Raw genomic sequence first — 18,625 nt, 5'->3', positions numbered from 1 at the left:
AGCAGCTTAAGTGGTACTTGGAGAGGCTATGCTTTATTGTGAAGTTTGACTATATGTCAAAAGAAAACTTTGCTCCATTGAGCTATGCAGAGCAAGGAGGAGAAGTGAGCTGGGCTCACTGGGTGTATGAAAAGTTGGCAGCAGAGATTCATTCTTCAGACAAAAGGAAGACATAGGCAAATAGTAGGTTATGTGGTTACTTGTCAGCATTGTTCTTTTTTGCACAGAGAGTACAGAGTGGTGAAGCAAGGTGGCTTGTGAAAGCAGAAAAACTGGTGCAGGAGAAGCAGCAGCCAGTTCTGATTGAGCAGCCTATCATGGTGCAGTCTGAAAAGATAGGATTTGTGAAGTTTAATGCTAAGCATATGGAGGCTTATGAGGATTTGGTGAAAGCCAAATATACTCCAGGAGAGGCCTTTGAAGAAATCACAGCAAAAATGCAGTTTGCAGATTTTGGCACCATGGATGTTGATTCACCAATGCAGGTAAAAGCAGAGGAAACACCAATAAAGCTTGGTAAGGCTTTCACATTATCCAACAAGAGGAAGAAGTCTGAACCAGTCAGCAGAGTGTTTTCCAGATTAGACTTTAGTGCTGAGGAAGTCTCTGGAGTATCAGTAGATACTGGGAAATTGGACAGTGATAAAGTAGTTCAGATGTTGCAGCAGGTGCAGGAATTTGTGAGGCAGCAGAATAATATGCTGAAGGTTTAGAGTATGCAAGCTGAAAGGAATGCAGAAAAGTTGATGGAGTTTAAAGGACAGGTGTCACAGGTGAAAGAGTTTGAAGAGCAGATAGCTATGATGAAAGTAAAGTATGAGCAGGATATGGAGGAAACAGTGGGGAAACAGAAGATGGAGTTAGCAAAAGTGAAGAGATCATTGGGGGAGTTTAAGCAATGGACTGAGAAAGTGGAGGCAGCTGTTGCTTTGGAGTTGGAAGACATGGCAAAGAGGAATGCAGAGTTACAGGTCACTGTGGAGATACAGAGGTTGAGATTGGAACCTTTGCAGGTACTAGAGCAACAGATGTTGGCACAGGAGGAAATTAGCTTGAGTGCAGTATTAATGAAAGAAGGAGAAGTGTCTATCCTCAAGCAGCAGTTAGCTTTGGTTGCACAGGAGATGTGGCAAAAGACCAAGGAGAGAATGAGATTTGTCATTAAGTATCCATATGAGGTGATAAAGGCAGGGTTAGTGCATGAGGTAGAAGCACAATTGTTGAAGGAAGTGGAGGAATTGCAAAAGGAGAGAGACTGTTTGAAGCAACAAGTTCAGCAGATGGAAGAGAATCAGAGACAGCAGCTTGCAGAGGCAGAAAAGAAAGAGGAGAATTTTACTAATAGTTTTTTGATGCAGGATGTAGCTGAGGAGAAAGTTGCAGAAGAGCAGATTGATACTGTGATTGCAGATATAGCACAAGAGGTGGAAATGGGAAAAGCTGATGCAGCAGAGTCAGATGCAGTAAAGGAAGCAGAGTTGGTGGATCATAAAGTGAATACTGAGGACCAGAGTAAGGAAGAAGCTGTGCAGCAGAGGGTGGATTCCTGATCAAGGGATCTGTGGATCCGGGTCAGATTTCTGCGAAATCTACCACCGGGACGTGCCATGTGTTGAGAGGCACATGTTAGAAACTGACTCTGAATAGCTAAGTCGGATTTTGACTTATCGGATATTTACTGAGCTGTATTTTGCTAAGTCGGATGTAACTGTCTTTCATTTGCAGTCTGCTGAATGTCTTGTGACTGGGTAGTTAAGTCGGATTTATCTATATAAGTGGGGAATGTATCTGCGCACGATGTATCTGTTCTCTGATATGAATGTGATGATGATGGTGCAGTGCAACAACTATTCAGTGTATTGTCTCTGCTTACTCTGATATTCTTTGAGTAGTTATGTTTACTGTGTCTGAATTGTTGTTGATGAAGTATGGTGGAGTAGATGGTTATTCTTGCTGTGTATGATGTTCATGTGTTGACCTAACCCACAACAAAAACATATCATGGGTATTCCAAGTGATTAGAAAGATTACCATTTAAGATATAACCTTATAGGTTGGACAAATGGATCTTGGCTTGGATAAATGGTGGACCTTTGATTCTCTCCATGTTTCAATGGAGCCTATCTTGGAGAAATGGTGGAGCTTGCTTCTGTCCATGTTTCGATGGAGCCTAGCTTGAACAGTTGGTGGACCTTTGCTTCTCTCTATGTTTCAATAGAGTTAGCTTAGACACATGGTGGATCTTCAAACTAAGCCAACTACTATCAATGTTTCCTAGCTTGGACAAGTGGTGGAGTGTTTCTCTACTCCATGTTTCAATGGATCTTAGCTTGGACAAGTGTTGGACCTTAAAACAAAAACCCCATGTACAACATAGAATGGATTTTCTAGATTTCAATGGAGTCTAGATTTAACAAATGGTGGAGCTTGTCTTCATCCATGTTTCAATGAAACTAGCTATCACAAGTGGTGGACCTTGTAACAAACCCCCCCATGTACAACATATCATTGGTTTTCTAAGTGATGGGAAGGAATACCATTCAAGATATAAACTTATAGCTTGGATAAGTAGTTGACTTTAAAACCAAATTCATCATAATACAATGAAATACAGGTTAGCCAATTCCTAAATCTTGAGACCAAACCTCCCATGCTATTAGAGATAATATATGGGATAAGTGGTGGACCTTCTATTATTTTCCCATGCCTAGTTTAGACTACCGGTACACTTTGCAGCTATAAAGATTGGACGAGTTGTGGAGCCTTGTTTCTATCCATGTTTTAATGGATCTTAGCCTGGACAAGTGGTGGACCTTGGAAAAAAGCTTCCATGTACAACATATATGAGGTCTTCCATGTTTTAATGGAACCTATCTTGGACAAATGGTGAAGCTTGATTCTCTCCATGTTGATTTTGGAACTACCTTAGACAAGTGGTGGAGCTTTGCTTTTCTACTCTTCATAATACAATGAAGTATAGGTTGGTTACATGGTGAATCTTAAGGCCAAACCTCCCATTTTACTAGAGATGATAGGTTGGACAAGTGGATCAACCTTCTATTATTTCTCCATGACTATATTGGACAATTAGTAGACCTAACATCTCTCTATGTTGTCTAGAGATAAGCTTGGACAAGTGATGGACCCTGCTTCTCTCTTCCCTTGGTTTACTAGTTTGAAGACTCAGTATATATACTTTCTTAGATCTAGCTTGAACAAGTGGTGGACCTTGTATCCACAATCTTAATTCATTACAAAAAAGTATATGAAAAAATAACATAGGAATCTTGGTTTGAAGGTCAAGCAATTAGGTTCCAAATGCACATAATAATATATTTTCCACCCATAATAAAAGAAAGTTAAATATGTTATTACCAAATTGACAAAGGTAACGTCCAAGAATTCTAGCTTTGCATCTTGTCAGATCTAAATCTTCATCAAGGCGACATGCATGTATACATCAACTTTCAAGCCATTCAAGAATACATGCACTTAGATTCCATAGTTTTGTTTTCAAAGTCTTTTAGGTTCTAAAACTCTTTCACGTAAAGTATGTAATGACAAAATTCTTGAAGCAAACATTTGTGCCCAAGAAAAAGATCCCTCTCACATATTTAAAGTCCATGAATTCTCTGATCCATACTTACAAGTTTTATTTTGACATCAAACATCAATTCTCTCATAGTTACAAATAAATGCAACCTCGATATGAATTGACAAAAAATGAATTTCTTTTACTATATGACCCAACATAGGCCCCAATCAAATAAAGCATGAGTCTCCAAAAATTTGGGTGCACTCTAGCAATACATCAGAGTCCCCTTACAATAGGATGCACTCCAATAGTACATTGAAGTCCCCTTAGAGTAGGGTGCCATATTTATTCAATTCTTTCGTGTTGACAAGTACACACCAAGGACATAATTTGTCTCAGAATCACTATACTGATTTACAATTGTGTTGTATGTATAGACTCTCTTATCTCTTGCATACAACCATCCTACCAACCATGGAATTATGGTTCTCTGCAAGAAGTTTTGAAGTTGCTCGGAAGTTTGCCTCCACATCTTTGGAAATATAAGATATGTCCCTGGCATGTTCCACATCACCCTATATGGAGTGTCATCAAAAATTAAGGTATTGTTTGCATCCAAATCCTCAAATATCTTCCAAATATCACTCAAATTTTTGTGATAAACCCTTGTAAATCCTAACATAATATTTGGATTTTGGCAATTTTTGTTACTCATAAACACCTTGAACTTGGTATACTGCTCAGGAAAACATTTTTGTGTGATGCGTTGCACCCTTGTTAAGTTATAGCAACTCCATATCCATAGCTCAAAGTATTCAGCACAAAAATCCAAAAAACTTTGTGTGTCTGGTCACACCACATGATAAACTTCATCTTTAATATCCTCCACAAGTCGCATGTGTTGAGCCCAAGATGGCATAGAATCTCCATGTTTCATTTCAATTGTCTTGAGAAGTAACCCCTCTAGATCCAAGATAAGTACTCTTTTGATGTCCTTGAAAGCAAGTGGTAGGTGATGAGGAGGTGATTTATTCCTTGGACAAGGTCTTGGAGGAGGTTGGATGGGTAATTCAATAGTTTTCTTCAATTTATGCCAGCATATAGCCAATCCATTTTTCTGTAATGGTTCTGAAATTAAAGAACAAGAACACTTAATGCAAACACAACAACAGACATGAGTTTTACATTGTCTACCCTAAGGTTTTATTAGATACCAAAATCCATCTATGATCTACTCATTAATAGAAAGAAAGTCAAATTAAAATCCTGACTCTTTTTTATGCTACACTCTCTCTTAGTCTCAATACCATTGAGGTCAACTAGACTTAAGTCAACTAATAACTACTACTTGTTGTTAAAGGTATGCTTGAAGTGCATAAGGATTAACCAATGCTCTAGTGTAGAATGGGTATTTAGGTCTCAAGGTCTACCACTTATCCAAGCAAAGATCCATTTAGATATGGAAACCCAAATTTTCTTAATATAATGATATAGAGTGGACAAGTGGTGAATCCTGAGACCAAACCACTCATGCTACTAGGGATAATAGGTTGGACAAGTGGTGGACCTTGAATGTAAACCCCCCATGTACAAAGTATCAGGGGTTTTGTGTATTTCAATCGACTCTAGCATCTTCGAGACATGGTGGAGCTTACTTCTCTCCATGTTTCAATGGAGTCTATCTTGGATAAATGGTGGAGCATCATTCTCTCCATGTTTCAATGGAGCCTAGCTTGGACAAGTGGTGGACGTTTGTTTCTCTCTATGTTTGAACAGATTTAGCTTGGACAAGTGGTGGACCTTGGAACAAAATCCCCATGTAAAACATATCATGGACATTACAAGTGGTGAGAAAAAATACCATTCAATATATAACCTTATAGGTTGGACAAGTGGTGGACCTTAACACCCAATTATTATTAATATAATGACATAGAGTGGACAAGTGGTGAATCTTGCGACCAAACCTACTAGGAAAAGTAGGTTGGACAAATGGTGGACCTTGATTGCAAACCCCCCATGTACAAAATATCACTCATGCTACTAGGAATAATTTGGTATTAAGATCCATGTTTCAATGGAGCCTAGCTTGGAAAAGTGGTGGACCTTTGTTTCTCTCTATGTTTCAATAGAATTAGCTTGGACAAGTGGTGAACCTTGGAACAAAACCCCCATGTAAAGCATGTCATGGGCATTACAAGTGGTGAGAAAAAATACCATTCAAGGTATAACCTTATAGGCTGGACAAGTGGTGGACCTTAGCACCCAATTCCTCTTATTATAATGACATAGAGTGGAAAAGTGGTGAATTGTGAGACCAAACCTACTAGGGATAATAGGGTGGACAAATGGTTGACCTTGAATGTAAATCACCCATGTACAAAATATCATGGGTTTTGCGTATTTCAATGGAGCCTAGCATCTAGGAGACATGGTGGAACTTACTTATGTCCATGTTTTAATGGAGCCTATCTAGGAGAAATGGTGGAGGTTCCTTCTCTCCATGTTTCAATGGAGCCTAGCTTGGACAAGTCGTGGACCTTTGTTTCTCTCTATGTTTAAATATGGTTAGCTTGGACAAGTGGTGGATCTTGGAATGAAACTCCCATGTAAAACATATCATGGGCATTTCAAGTGGCGAGAAAGGATACCATTTAAGATATAACCTTATAGGTTGGACAAGTGGTGGACCTTAACACAATATAATGACATAGAGTGTACAAGTGGTGAATCTTGAAACCAAACCACTCATGCTACTAGGGATAATAGGTTAAACAAGTGGTGGGCCTTGAAATAAAACCCCCTAGAGTGTTTCAATGGAGCCTAGCTTGGAAACATGGTAAAGCTTGCTTCTCTCCATGTTTCAATGCAGCCTATCTTGGATAAATGGTGGAGCATCATTCTCTCCATGTTTCAATGGAGCCTAGCTTGGACAAGTGGTGGACCTTTATTTCTCTCTACATTTGAATAGAGTTATCTTGGAAAAGTGGTGGACCTTGGAACAAAACCCCCATGTAAAACATATCATGGGCATTACAAGTGGTGAGAAAAAATACCATTTAATATATAACCTTATAGGTTGGACAAGTGGTGGACCTTAACACCCAATTATTCTTAATATAATGACATAGAGTGGATAAGTGGTGAACTTGGGACCAAACCTACTAGGGAAATAGGTTCGACAAGTGGTGGACCTTGAATGTAAACCCCCCATGTACAAAATATCACTCATGCTACTAGAAATAATTTGGTATTAAGGACCATGTTTCAATGCAGCCTAGCTTGGAAAAGTGGTGGACCTTTGTTTCTCTCTATGTTTCAATAGATTTAGCTTGGACAAGTGGTGGACCTTGGAACAAAACCCCCATGTAAATCATGTCATGGGCATTACAAGTGGTGAGAGAAAATACCATTCAAGCTATAACATTATAGGTTGGACAAGTGGTGGACCTTAACACCCAATTCCTCTTAATATAATGACATAGAGTGGACAAGTGGTGAATCATGAGACCAAACTTACTAGGGATAATATGTTGGACAAGTGGTGAACCTTGAATGTAAACCCCCCATGTACAAAATATTATGGGTATTGGGTATTTCAATGGAGCCTAGCAACTTGGAGACATGGTGGAGCTTATTTCTCTCCATGTTTCAATGGAGCCTATCTAGGAGAAACAGTGGAGGTTCCTTCTCTCCATGTTTCAATGAGCCTAGCTTGGACAAGTGGAGGACCTTTCTTTCTCTATATGTTTTAATAGAGTTAGCTTGGACAAGTGGTGGACCTTGGAATGAAACCCCCATGTAAAACATATCATGGGCATTTCAAGTGGTGAGAAAGGATACCATTTAAAATATAACCTTATAGGTTGGAGAAGTGGTGGACCTTAACACATAGTTCTTCTTAATATAATGACATAGAGTGTACAAGTGGTGAATCTTGAGACCAAACCACTTGTGCTACTAGGGATAATAGGTTGGACAAGTGGTGGACCTTGAATGTAAACCCCTCATGTACAAAATTATGGGTTTAGGGTATTTCAATGGAGCCTAGCTTGGAGACATGGTGGAGATTGCTTCTCTCAATGTTTCAATGGAACCTATCTTGGAGAAATGGTGGATCATCCTTCTCTCCATGTTTCAATGGAGCCTACCTTGGACAAGTGGTGGACCTTTTCTTCTCTCTATGTTTCAATAGAGCTAGCTTGGACAAGTGGTGGGTGTTGGAACAAAACCCCTTTGTAAAACATAGCATGGAAATTACAAGTGATAAGGAAAAATATCATTCAAGATATAACCTTACAGGTTGGAAAAGTGGTGATGGACCTTGAAAAGTGGTGAAGGATACCATTTAAGATATACCCTTATAGGTTGGACAAGTGGTGGACCTTAACACCCAGTTATTCTTAATATAATGACAGAGAGTGGATAAGTGGTGAATCTTAAGACCAAACCACTCATGCTACTAGGTATAATATGTTAGAGAAGTGGTAGACCTTGAATGTAAACACCCCATGTACAAAATATCATGGTTTTAGGGTGTTTCAATGCAGCCTAGAATCTTGGAGACATGGTAGATCTTGATTCTTTCCATGTTTGAATGGAACCTATCTTGGAAAAATGATGGAGGTTACTTCTCTCCATGCTTCAATGGAGCCTAGCTTTGACAAGTGGTGAACCTTTGCGTCTCTCTATGTTTGAATAGAGTTAGCTTGGACAAGTGGTGGACCTTTGCTTCTCTCTATGTTTGAATAGAGTTAGCTTGAACAAGTGGTGGACCTTGGAATGAAACCCCCATGTAAAACATATCATGGGCATTTCAAGTGGTGAGAAAGGATACCATTTAAGATATAACCTTATAGGTTGGACAAGTGGTGGACCTTAATACATAGTTCTTCCTAATATAATGACATAGAGTGTACAAGTGGTGTATCTTGAGACCAAACCACTCGTGCTACTAGGGATAATAGGTTAGACAAGTGGTGGGCCTTGAAATAAAACCCCCCATGTACAAAATAAAATGGGTTTAGGGCATTTAAATGGATCCTAGCTTGGAGACATGGTGGAGCTTTCTTCTCTCCATGTTTCAATGAAGCCTATCTTGGAGAAATGGTGGAGCATCCTTCTCTCCATGTTTCAATATAGCTTAGCCTGGACAAGTGGTGGATCTTTGGTTCTCTCTATGTTTCAATAGAGTTAGCTTGGACAAGTGGTGGACATTGAAACAAAACTCCCATGTAAAACATATCATGGGTAGTTCAAGTTGTGAGAAAAAAAACCATTTAAAATATAACCTTATAGGTTGGACAAGTGGTGGACCTTAACACCCAATCCTTTTTAATACAATGACATAGAGTGGACAAGTGGTGAATCTTGAGACCAAAGCTATCAAGCTACTAGGGATACTAGTTTGGACAAGTGGTGGATCTTGAATGTACATCCCCTATGTACAAAATATCATGGGTTTAGGGTGTTTCAATGGAGTCTAGCATATTGGAGACATGGTGGAGCTTGCTTCGCTCCATGTTTCAAGTGGTGGACCTTCAATTATTTTCCCATACCTAGTTGAGACAACCCATACACTTTGCAACTCTAAAGGTTGGACGAGTGGTGGAGCTTTGTTTATTTCCATGTTTTAATGGATCCTAGCTTGGACAAGTGGTGGAACTTGGAAAAAAGTCCCCCTGTACAACATAGCTGAGTTTTTTCATGTTTTAATGGAAGAGAGATTTGACAAATGGTGGAGCTTTCTTATCTCCATGTGGATTTTAGAACTAGCTTGGACAAGTGGTGGAGCTTTTCTTTTCTACTCTTCATAATACAATGATGTATAGGTTGGTTACATGGTGAATCTTAAGGCCAAACCTCCCATCTTACTAGAGATGATAGGTTGGACAAGTGTTCAACCTTCTATCATTTCTCCATGCCTATAATTAGACAATTAGTAGAACTAGCATCTTTCTATGTTGTCTAGAGCTGAGCTTGGACAAGTAGTGGACCTTGCTACTCTCTTCCCTTGGTTTATTAGTTTGAAGACTCATTATATATACTTGCTTAGATCTATATAATTACTCATTAGTTAGGTTACAAGTAGGTATGTAATTTGTTAGCCTCAAGGGACTTTGAATATTGAATAGTAAGAAAGTCAAGTGCTGGTTTGAAGATCTTTTGCTTATCTAAACTAGACTCTAACTCAATAATAAGTCTCTTAAGTTCCACAAATTGTCCTATCTAGGCTCCAAAAGAGTCTTAATTGGTTTGTGCTAGATTCTAACTTCCTTGATGGGGTAGAATCCTAGAAAAATGAGGCACTATAAGTTTTACCTTAGCTCAAATGGATTTTCACTTAAACTAGACTGCAATTTGGCACTCTAGTATCTTGTCTTGATGGAGTTTAACACTAGATACATAGTAGTGATATTTAAGCTTCATGTCTCTCACTTGATCGAGATATGAGACCATACTTTCAAGGTCACCACTTGTCTTACCTAAAGACCAATGTGAGACATGGGAGCAAGAAAGCCATCCGATATTGTTTTAAGGACTATTACATAGACAATCAATAACTTAAGTAAAGCAAAAAGACTTGGATCTTTCACAATTAATAACTTAAGTAAAGCCAAAAAGACTTGGATCTTTGACAGTTTTTTTCAAACTAAAAAAGCACAATCTCATGCTAACAAAACTATAAATCACAATTGAAAGTTTTGAACGAGAAAAAATCAGCAATCTTATAAGAAGGATACTTTTCATTTCATTTGATGATTACAAACTAAAAGAAAGTCTCTCAAGAAATTGATAAACAAAAAATGTAGGTGACTGCTTCATTATTTTGAGCAAACATATCAAAATCTCTATTGATTGAGCTCCATCTAGTAGTATCCTTTGTAAGATCCTGCAGGAAGGAATAAAAAGAAAGATTTGTTAGATACCATGCACATGAGTGTTCAAGTATGTGTATCAAGAATATATGACATGTCACTAGTACCTTAGGGTTGCTTTCTATCCAGCCTTAGAAGATTGTTCTCAGCTTTCACCTATTTATATAAGCCTTTGCTGTGGTTGCCTTCAAAACTCCTTTTGTGTTACAACCCAATTGCCTAGCTAAAGTGGTCAATTGTGACGCCTTCATGCTTTCAATGGGTGTACGCTCCTTTGCTAAGATCTCTTGTATTTGGGCTCTTCTCATTTCATTGCGGTGGCTTGTGTCACTTGCATTTTCAATGATAGTTTCATCCCTGTCACCTTTTGCAGGTGGTATTCTTCTTGTAAAGAACACCTTAGCTGACCAAACATCATTTTCTGCTTCCAATACTCCATGATTTGTTTGTATTCACTATCATTTGTCACTATAGGTTGTCCATAACGATTAGAAGCAATTAAATCACGCACATCCCTTCTCTCATCAAGCTGAATCAAGTATGGCAGTAGCTCCTCCAAGAGCATATGTCAACCATCTTCTCAGCATCAAATTGTGGTGGGAAAAATGCAATGTTTTGCTGGTGAAATACATCCCTTGTAAGGAGAGTCATCAATAAGCACTGTTTTTGTGGATCACATTCAAACCCCATGGCAATTTTGGCTAGAGGCTTGAACATTGCCTCAACGTTTGGATTGTCGGGTCTAAACAATTTTTTGAGTTTGAGCGTGTAGCAAACATCTTGCGACCAAATTGCAAGAAAGGCAATGTATCCTCAGCTAAGTTGTTTAGTGCTGCAAGGATTTGATACACATTATTCCTAGTAGCTGTCGACCAAATTGCAACATTAAACCTCTGTAAAATAGTCTTCAAGAATTGGATGCAACCTGGCCTGAGTATAATATATCTTTTTGAATCCATTTGCACTGAGTTGTGGTGTGAGGATGGTTGAGGGAACGTTTCAACAATAGACCATTTAAATCCAATATAATTGTAAGCATGGATTTCTCAACATCTACGCTACATGACGTAGTACCAATTGGCAATAGCTCGTGAGTGGACTTTTCAGTCTCTTTTGATGTATGTTGCATTTTTGAAGCATCGATTTCTTGGTTCTCATTATTGGAAGCTTGCTCAAGTTGCACAACACTAGACTCTAGTATAGAAAATCATCCATCTTGGGCACTTTAGAAACCATAGAATCTATGGATTCTATAGTTGTTGACTGAACCATAGGAGCATTATCCATCCCAGTTTGTGAATCTAAGAAAACACACACACAAATGGTATCTCAAAACCACTAGAATTTTATTCACCATATTTATATGTAGAACTCCTAGTAAGAAATTTATTTAAGGTAAAGTCGTTGTTAGAATCCTTGCAACCATTTTCAGCATTCGTACACCAAACACCCACTTGTCTAAAATACAATCTACTAACTCAACATTTTCCATCCTACACTTTATTAAAGATGAGTACTTAAAGTGAAAACTAAAAGCCACCCTTGTTGAGGAAACATGGATACAAGGTCCACCAAATGTCCAACCTAGACTACAAGCAAACAATTAGAGATTTGGCTTAGATTTGGATTCAAAGGCCACCACTTATTCAAGTAAGATAACTCCACTTGTTTAAGACAGTAATGTTTGAAGCCCACCACTTGTCCAACCTAGACATTGATTAAATTTTGGTAAGATTTATCACAAATCTAGAGTAGAATCAAGATTCTATGGCCAAGGTAGTCAAATAAGTTAGACAACACACACAAAGCATAAGAGCACTCTAGATTCTCGTTGAGCATAAACTAAACAATAATCAAATGTTATATTCACTTGAGATTTCATCCATGAAAAATGAAAATGATGCATGTACTTGAGATTTCCATCCATGTACAATACTTTACAATGTCAAGTAAAGTTATAGTCAGCAAACAACTCTTCTCCTGCTTCAACTTGACAAATAGTCTCAATGCATACATGGCCATATTCTTCTGACTTGATGTGTGAAGAGGTGCATTTATGCCAAGGTGGCAAATTTGGATCAAATGTATAGCGTACGTTGGGACAGACATTTGTACTGTGAGAACTATTTATATAGCCCGACACGTTCCTTCTTCTACACAACCAATAATGTATGATTGATCTTCTCTTCTTCTATGTTTGGATCCTCTAGAAGAGAATATTTATAAGCTCTTGGAAAAATTTTGCATATCTTTTTCCAGTCTTGAAATCTATACTTATGCCCTCCATAGTTTAGAATAGTCAAACCACTTTCCAGGGTAGTATGCACAAATAGCCCATAACCAGCTCCTTCAATACATGAAAGTCGCACTTCAAAATCCACACCGTTAATATGGAAAATTACATCTTTGGGAATAGGAAAAGTTGGTGTCCCAAAAGGATCTTCATGCCAATCATAGTGTGAAATACATCTAGTTTTTATATCACTTAACTCCTTTGTGTCTGCAAAAAGAAGAAAATATTATGCATAAAATAATGACAATATCAAAGAAAGATATCATTATTTTATAGTCCAATAGGTCTATTGTATGGAAGACTTAGAGTGCCTCTTACATGGTGCCTCCAAGGTTTCCAAAAAATAAAATCATTGGAAAAAAAAGGCCACTGTGTCTCCAATCTATTGCCCATTTGAAGCATAGAGAGAACCAAGGTCCACCACTTGTCCAAGCTAGACATGGAGCATTGACACAAGATCCAACACTTATCCAAGAACCCTATAGTATATGTGGTAACATGGATGCATTGATGCAACAAAATTAGTCTAGCCTCCTCATCCATCTCTTTTTTCTTGTAGCCTAGAGGGATTAGTTTCAAGGTCTATCACTAGTCAAAAACTACACATAGAACATTGATACAAGGTTCCACCACATGTGAAACCTATCATCTCTAGTAGCATGGATGGTTTGATATCAAGGTTCATCACTGCGTGTCCTACCTATACTCTATTGTAGCATAGTAGATTTTGGTTGGTGTACTACACTTGTGCAAACTTGGCTTGTTGTTGATATCTAGAGGTAATCAAGGGTCCTCCACTTGTCCAAGTTAGGCATATATAACAATTGCAAGGTCCACCATGTGTACAACATATGATTGATTATAGCATGCATGGTCTTATTTCATGGGCAACCATCTTCTCTCCAACATGTGTCCAACCTCGGCTCCATTGAAGCATGGAGAGAAGCAAGGTCCACCACTTATCAAAGCTATTATTTTCTCCCAGTGCTTTCAAAACCCATAATACGTTGTACATGGGGGGGGGGGATTCTTGTTTCAAGGTCCACCACTTGGCTAAGATTGGATCCATTGAAACATAAAGAGAAGCAAGCTCTACCATTTTCCAAGCTAGGTGCCATTGAAACATGAAAACCCCATAATATGTTGTATACGGGGGGTTTTTTTCACGGTCTACCACTTGTCTAAGCTATGGTCCATTGGAACATGGAGAGAATCAAAGCTCCACCACTTTTCTAAGCTAGGATCCATTGAAACATGGAGAGAAGAAAGCTCCATTGTATTCCAAACTAGGCTCCATTGGAACATGGAGAAAACAAGCTCCACCACTTGCCTATTATTGCATAGAGATTCTGGTTTGAAGGTCCACCACTTGTCCAACCTTGCCTTCATGTATGGAGATAATAAAGAGTGAAATGCTTCTCTAAGCTAGGGACATAAAAGAGTTTCAAGGTCCACTACATATACGATCTATGATGGGTTGTAGCATGGGAGGTTTCATTTTAAGGTTGACCACTTCTCCAGCTCCGCTTGTCCAGCCTCAGATCCATTGAAGAATGGAGAATAAAGGTGTACCAACTCTCCAAAATAGGCAAGAAAATCTCTATAAAACCCATGAATTGTTAATATATGCTATGCTGTGGAGTTTTTGTTTGAAGGTCCACTCCTTATCCAAGCTACAATCCATTGAAGCATGGAAATAAGTAAGATATATCTATAGTCCAAGATAGGATCCATTGAAACATAGAGAGAATCAAGGTCCACCACTTGTCCAAGCTATGCATGGGTAATTGATATAAGGACCACTATTTTCACCTATACTATGCTCTATCATGGATGGTTTCATATACCACCAATTTTCCAACCTATTTAGTAGGTTGTATTATGGGGGTTTGGTTTCAAGGTACTTCACTTGTCTAAGGTGGGTTCCATTGAACCATGGAGAGAAACAATGTCTACCACTTGTCCGAAATATGCTCCTTTAAAACATAAAAGCAAGGTCCACCACTTGTCCAAGCTAATGTTTTCTCTCCATTGAAGCATGGAGAGAAACAAGGTCTACCACCTGTCCAAAATATGCTCCATTGAAACATAAAAGCAAGGTCCACCACTTGTCCAAGCTAATATAACAAATGGGTGTTGGTTACAAGGTGTACCACACTTGTCTAAACTAGTCTCCATGCAAGGTCCACCACATGTCCAAGCTATATGATCTTGGTTTGAAGGTCTACCACACCTCTTGAAATTAGGATCCATGTAAGGTCCACCTTTTGTCAAGCTATGCCTTTAGTGAGTACTAAAACTAAGTAAATTGCAGTACTTAAATACCTTTCCAAGCTCATTAAGATTTTGGTCTCTAAGGCCACCACCACATGTCTAATCTATGCTCTAATTGATTACTTATGCTAGTTCTCAAAGTCCAAACATAAGCTCCCTTCTAGCAAGGTTAGTTTAAATTTAGGCTCCAACACCTGTCTAAGCTAGGTTCAATTTATGAAGCATCACCATTTAACCATGCTACGATCTAATGTATCATATCAAGGGGGTATTGATAAAAGGTCCAAAACTTATTGAGTTCAAGCTCTTAAGTAATTAAGTCTTTGTGAGTATAAATGTTATAGTTTTAGTCTAAAGATCCACCATTCAAAAACTCAAGTAATTTATTATTTACATTCAAACCTTGAATGCTTGAGATAAAAAATACAAACTCAATCAATACTATATAAAGCAAAATCTAACATTAAGAGTATCAAATCAGTAACAAGAAACACTAACATGCACAAGAAACTCAAAACATACGTGTCTCCATTTCCAAAAAGTCCTCCATTGACAGAGGATGTTGTTTTTGTTCTTCTTCTTCTGTTTGTGGAGAGCACTCCTCTGTAACAGGCACAATGTCATCTGATTGCGAAGTGGATTGTTGAAGTCCAGCCCATTTTTCTATATCTTCATGAGACTTCGCAAAGTCTAGCAGCATGGTCTCCACGTTTTTTGCCTCCTCCACACTATCAATTAAGCATATAACTTCTTTTTTCTGTTGTATTCCTTCTTGTGCAACCAAGGAGCCATCACCAAAAACATCAACAAGCTTGCGGTCTTCAAAACAATATGTACGAATGTAGTGCTTGAACAAAGCTCTTTTTTTGGCCTCCAAATATTGCAAATCTGACATATCGTTATCTGCTACTTGAAGAAGAGAACAATCAATTGGCATGGGATGTTCCTCTGATCTTCTTCTCAGGTCTTCAAATGCATTGCCTTGTCCCAAGAAGGCAATAACTGTTAGGAATTGAATTGCTCCTTTGCAAGGAGCTGATGGAAAGTGATGCAATGCACCACAACAATGGTAGCTCAGATTATCTCCCATGGCGTGAAAGGCACATTGCAATTTTGTGAAGTTAGTGAAATCCACAAATGCAAGAAAGACAAATCCAGGATCTGTTGACCCTCCAGCAATAGCCAAGATCCCATCCAAAGCATTGTTAAATGTCTCCTCACTCCACTTCAAATTGCCTCCAACGTTTTTTGTCATATCTAAAACACATAAGCCAATAGGCACTTTATTATTGAAGTGGCGCATCAAGTAGAGATTGCCTTCCATTTGTAGGCTCACCACATAGATTGACCATGGCAAATCTCTAGGCTCAGTTTTCTCCTTTTGAAGGTGAATTGCCCATTGCATGTATTTTATTGCTCCATCTGGAAAAGCCATTTTCTTTGTTCCACGCGTCAAACTAGATTTGATCCATTCCTCGCATAGCATTAAAATTGTTTTATAAACAACATCATTGATGTTATACATTTTGACCACCTCCTCCCAGTCTTTACATGGTGAAGACTCATTCAAATTGTTGAATCCTTCAAGAAGTGCATCTTGAATCAATTTGTCTTGCTTCAACTGCTTGATTCGATCATACATGTCAGTTGCATCACCATCCTTTGCACTCTTTGACAGTAAAATCTTCTCATCTCTAATCTCTTCTTGAATAGTCTTTACCTCTGATTCCTCAAGGCCACAAAGGTACCTAAATATAGTTGTTGGGGGTTTCTTATTCTCCTCTTCTAGCTTTTCAATGATTTCTATCCAGCAATCATAAACTAAATCAGAGTACGTGATCATGTGTGCCTGTTTAGCAATCCAACTTGCTGCTGCACTCATTCTTGCCAATCGAAGAAAAGCCTAAAAAGAAATAGAGAAATAATTAAACTATTGACCAAGATTTGTTAATTAAACACTATCAAAAAGACAAAGAAAATAACTTACATCCCATCCGGCACGAGATGCATGTCCCTCTGCAATTCCACTTGCTGCCTTTGGTGGTCCTCCTGAGAAGATCCATTGACTCCGTAAATGTCTCAATATTTGGCTGTAAGGTTGCTTGACATACAATCCCTGAGCCTCCTCATTTGTAATGGCAGATATAGTAGTTGCAACAAATGGAGGAGCATTCACAACAATGCGAGCCTTTCTAAATTTATACACGCTAATCAGTCTTTCAAATATCTCTTTGTTGTTTTGTTCATTGTGAAGCAAAACTTTTGCAGCATAGATTGAATGCTGCCCATCAAGAATCCAATAATGATAATCTTTAATTTTTTGCTCCTCTACCTCTTCTACTGCCAAAGGAGTCCCCTTCTTTGATTTTGCATTTCGAACAGGCATCAAATATGCACATGCTGCAGGCTTGGTACTACTCGTGAAAATCCAAATAACACACTTTCAGCGTGTTTTTTATCCATAATACGTGCATTATAGTGATCAGGAGCCAACAATTTTGAATAGGGATATCAAATTCCCTATATTGGAAAGGAAAATAATTTATGTACTTATTCATTCCACCTGTATCTTTTTCTTGTCCTTTCATGGCCTCAGCTTCTAAAACATCTGGATCCACAATTCTCATCTTTGACATTGAACCCTCTGTTGATGAGGATGCCAAAGATGCCTTGTCTACATCCAAAATGGAACTAGTTCGCTTAGCTGCTACTTTTTGCACTTTTGCTTGCTTCTTTGTGGATGGTGGTCGTGAAGCTTTCACCTTTTTTCGTTGTAGTGTGGCAATGATGGAGCTTTGAAGTTGATCTGCTGTGATGTTTGGATTTGATTCTGCAAACTTCCATCCTCGAGAAAACATTGTCTCTTCTTTGTTTCTAGACATGCGCTCCAATGCATATGCTCCTGGAGATAGTTGAAATTCTAGATTCATTGGAACTAGAATGTCAATGCATTCCACCTCCGGATGACTATCAACTACAGAGACAGATGCTTCCACAACTTGTCCAACATCTTCAAACAAATTTCATTCTCCTTTTTGGCAATAAATAGATGCACCTTATGAAATTGTGCACCCTCTATACCATGTATGTCCAAATACCATTTCCTAACATCATTGCAAGTATAGTCAACTGAGACAACAACCCTTGCAACCTGTTTTTTTTGGAGCCATCTTTCCTGAAACAAAAAAAACCAAATGTTATTTTAGCATATACTTTTTGTAATGAATTAAGTTTGTGTGAATACAAGTCCACCACTTGTTCAAGTTAGATCTAAGCAAGTATACATAGTAATCTTTAAGCTAGTAAACTAAGGGAAGGGAGAAGTAAGGTCCACCACTTGTCCAAGCTCAGCTCTAGACAACATGGAGAGATTCGAGGTCTACTAATTGTCTAATATAGGCTAACTATATGAAACATAGAGAGAAGCAAAGGTCCACCACTTTTCCAATCTAGGGTCCATTGAAACATGGAGAGAAGGATGCTCCACCATTTGTCCAAAATAGGCTCCATTGAAACATGAAGAGAAGCAATATGCACCATGTCTTCGAGATGCTAGGCTCCATTGAAATACCTTAAACCCACGATATTTTGTATATGTGGGGTTTAAATTCAAGGTCCACCACTTGTCCAACCTATTCTCCCTAG

The 18,625-nt window shown here is 38.5% G+C and overlaps 1 pseudogene; it reads left to right on the top strand.

Annotated features, from left to right (window-relative positions):
* Nucleotides 1–461: 461 nt before the first annotated feature.
* Nucleotides 462–1,550, top strand: LOC147432514 (uncharacterized; annotated as a pseudogene).
* Nucleotides 1,551–18,625: the final 17,075 nt, after the last annotated feature.

The sequence above is a fragment of the Adiantum capillus-veneris genome, chromosome 20 (genome assembly GCF_014529385.1).
Source record: "Adiantum capillus-veneris isolate H3 chromosome 20, ASM1452938v2, whole genome shotgun sequence".
NCBI classification, from domain to species: Eukaryota; Viridiplantae; Streptophyta; class Polypodiopsida; order Polypodiales; family Pteridaceae; genus Adiantum; species Adiantum capillus-veneris.
The sequence above is the reverse complement of the archived record's forward strand: the minus strand, read 5'-3'. Positions and strand labels throughout refer to the sequence as shown.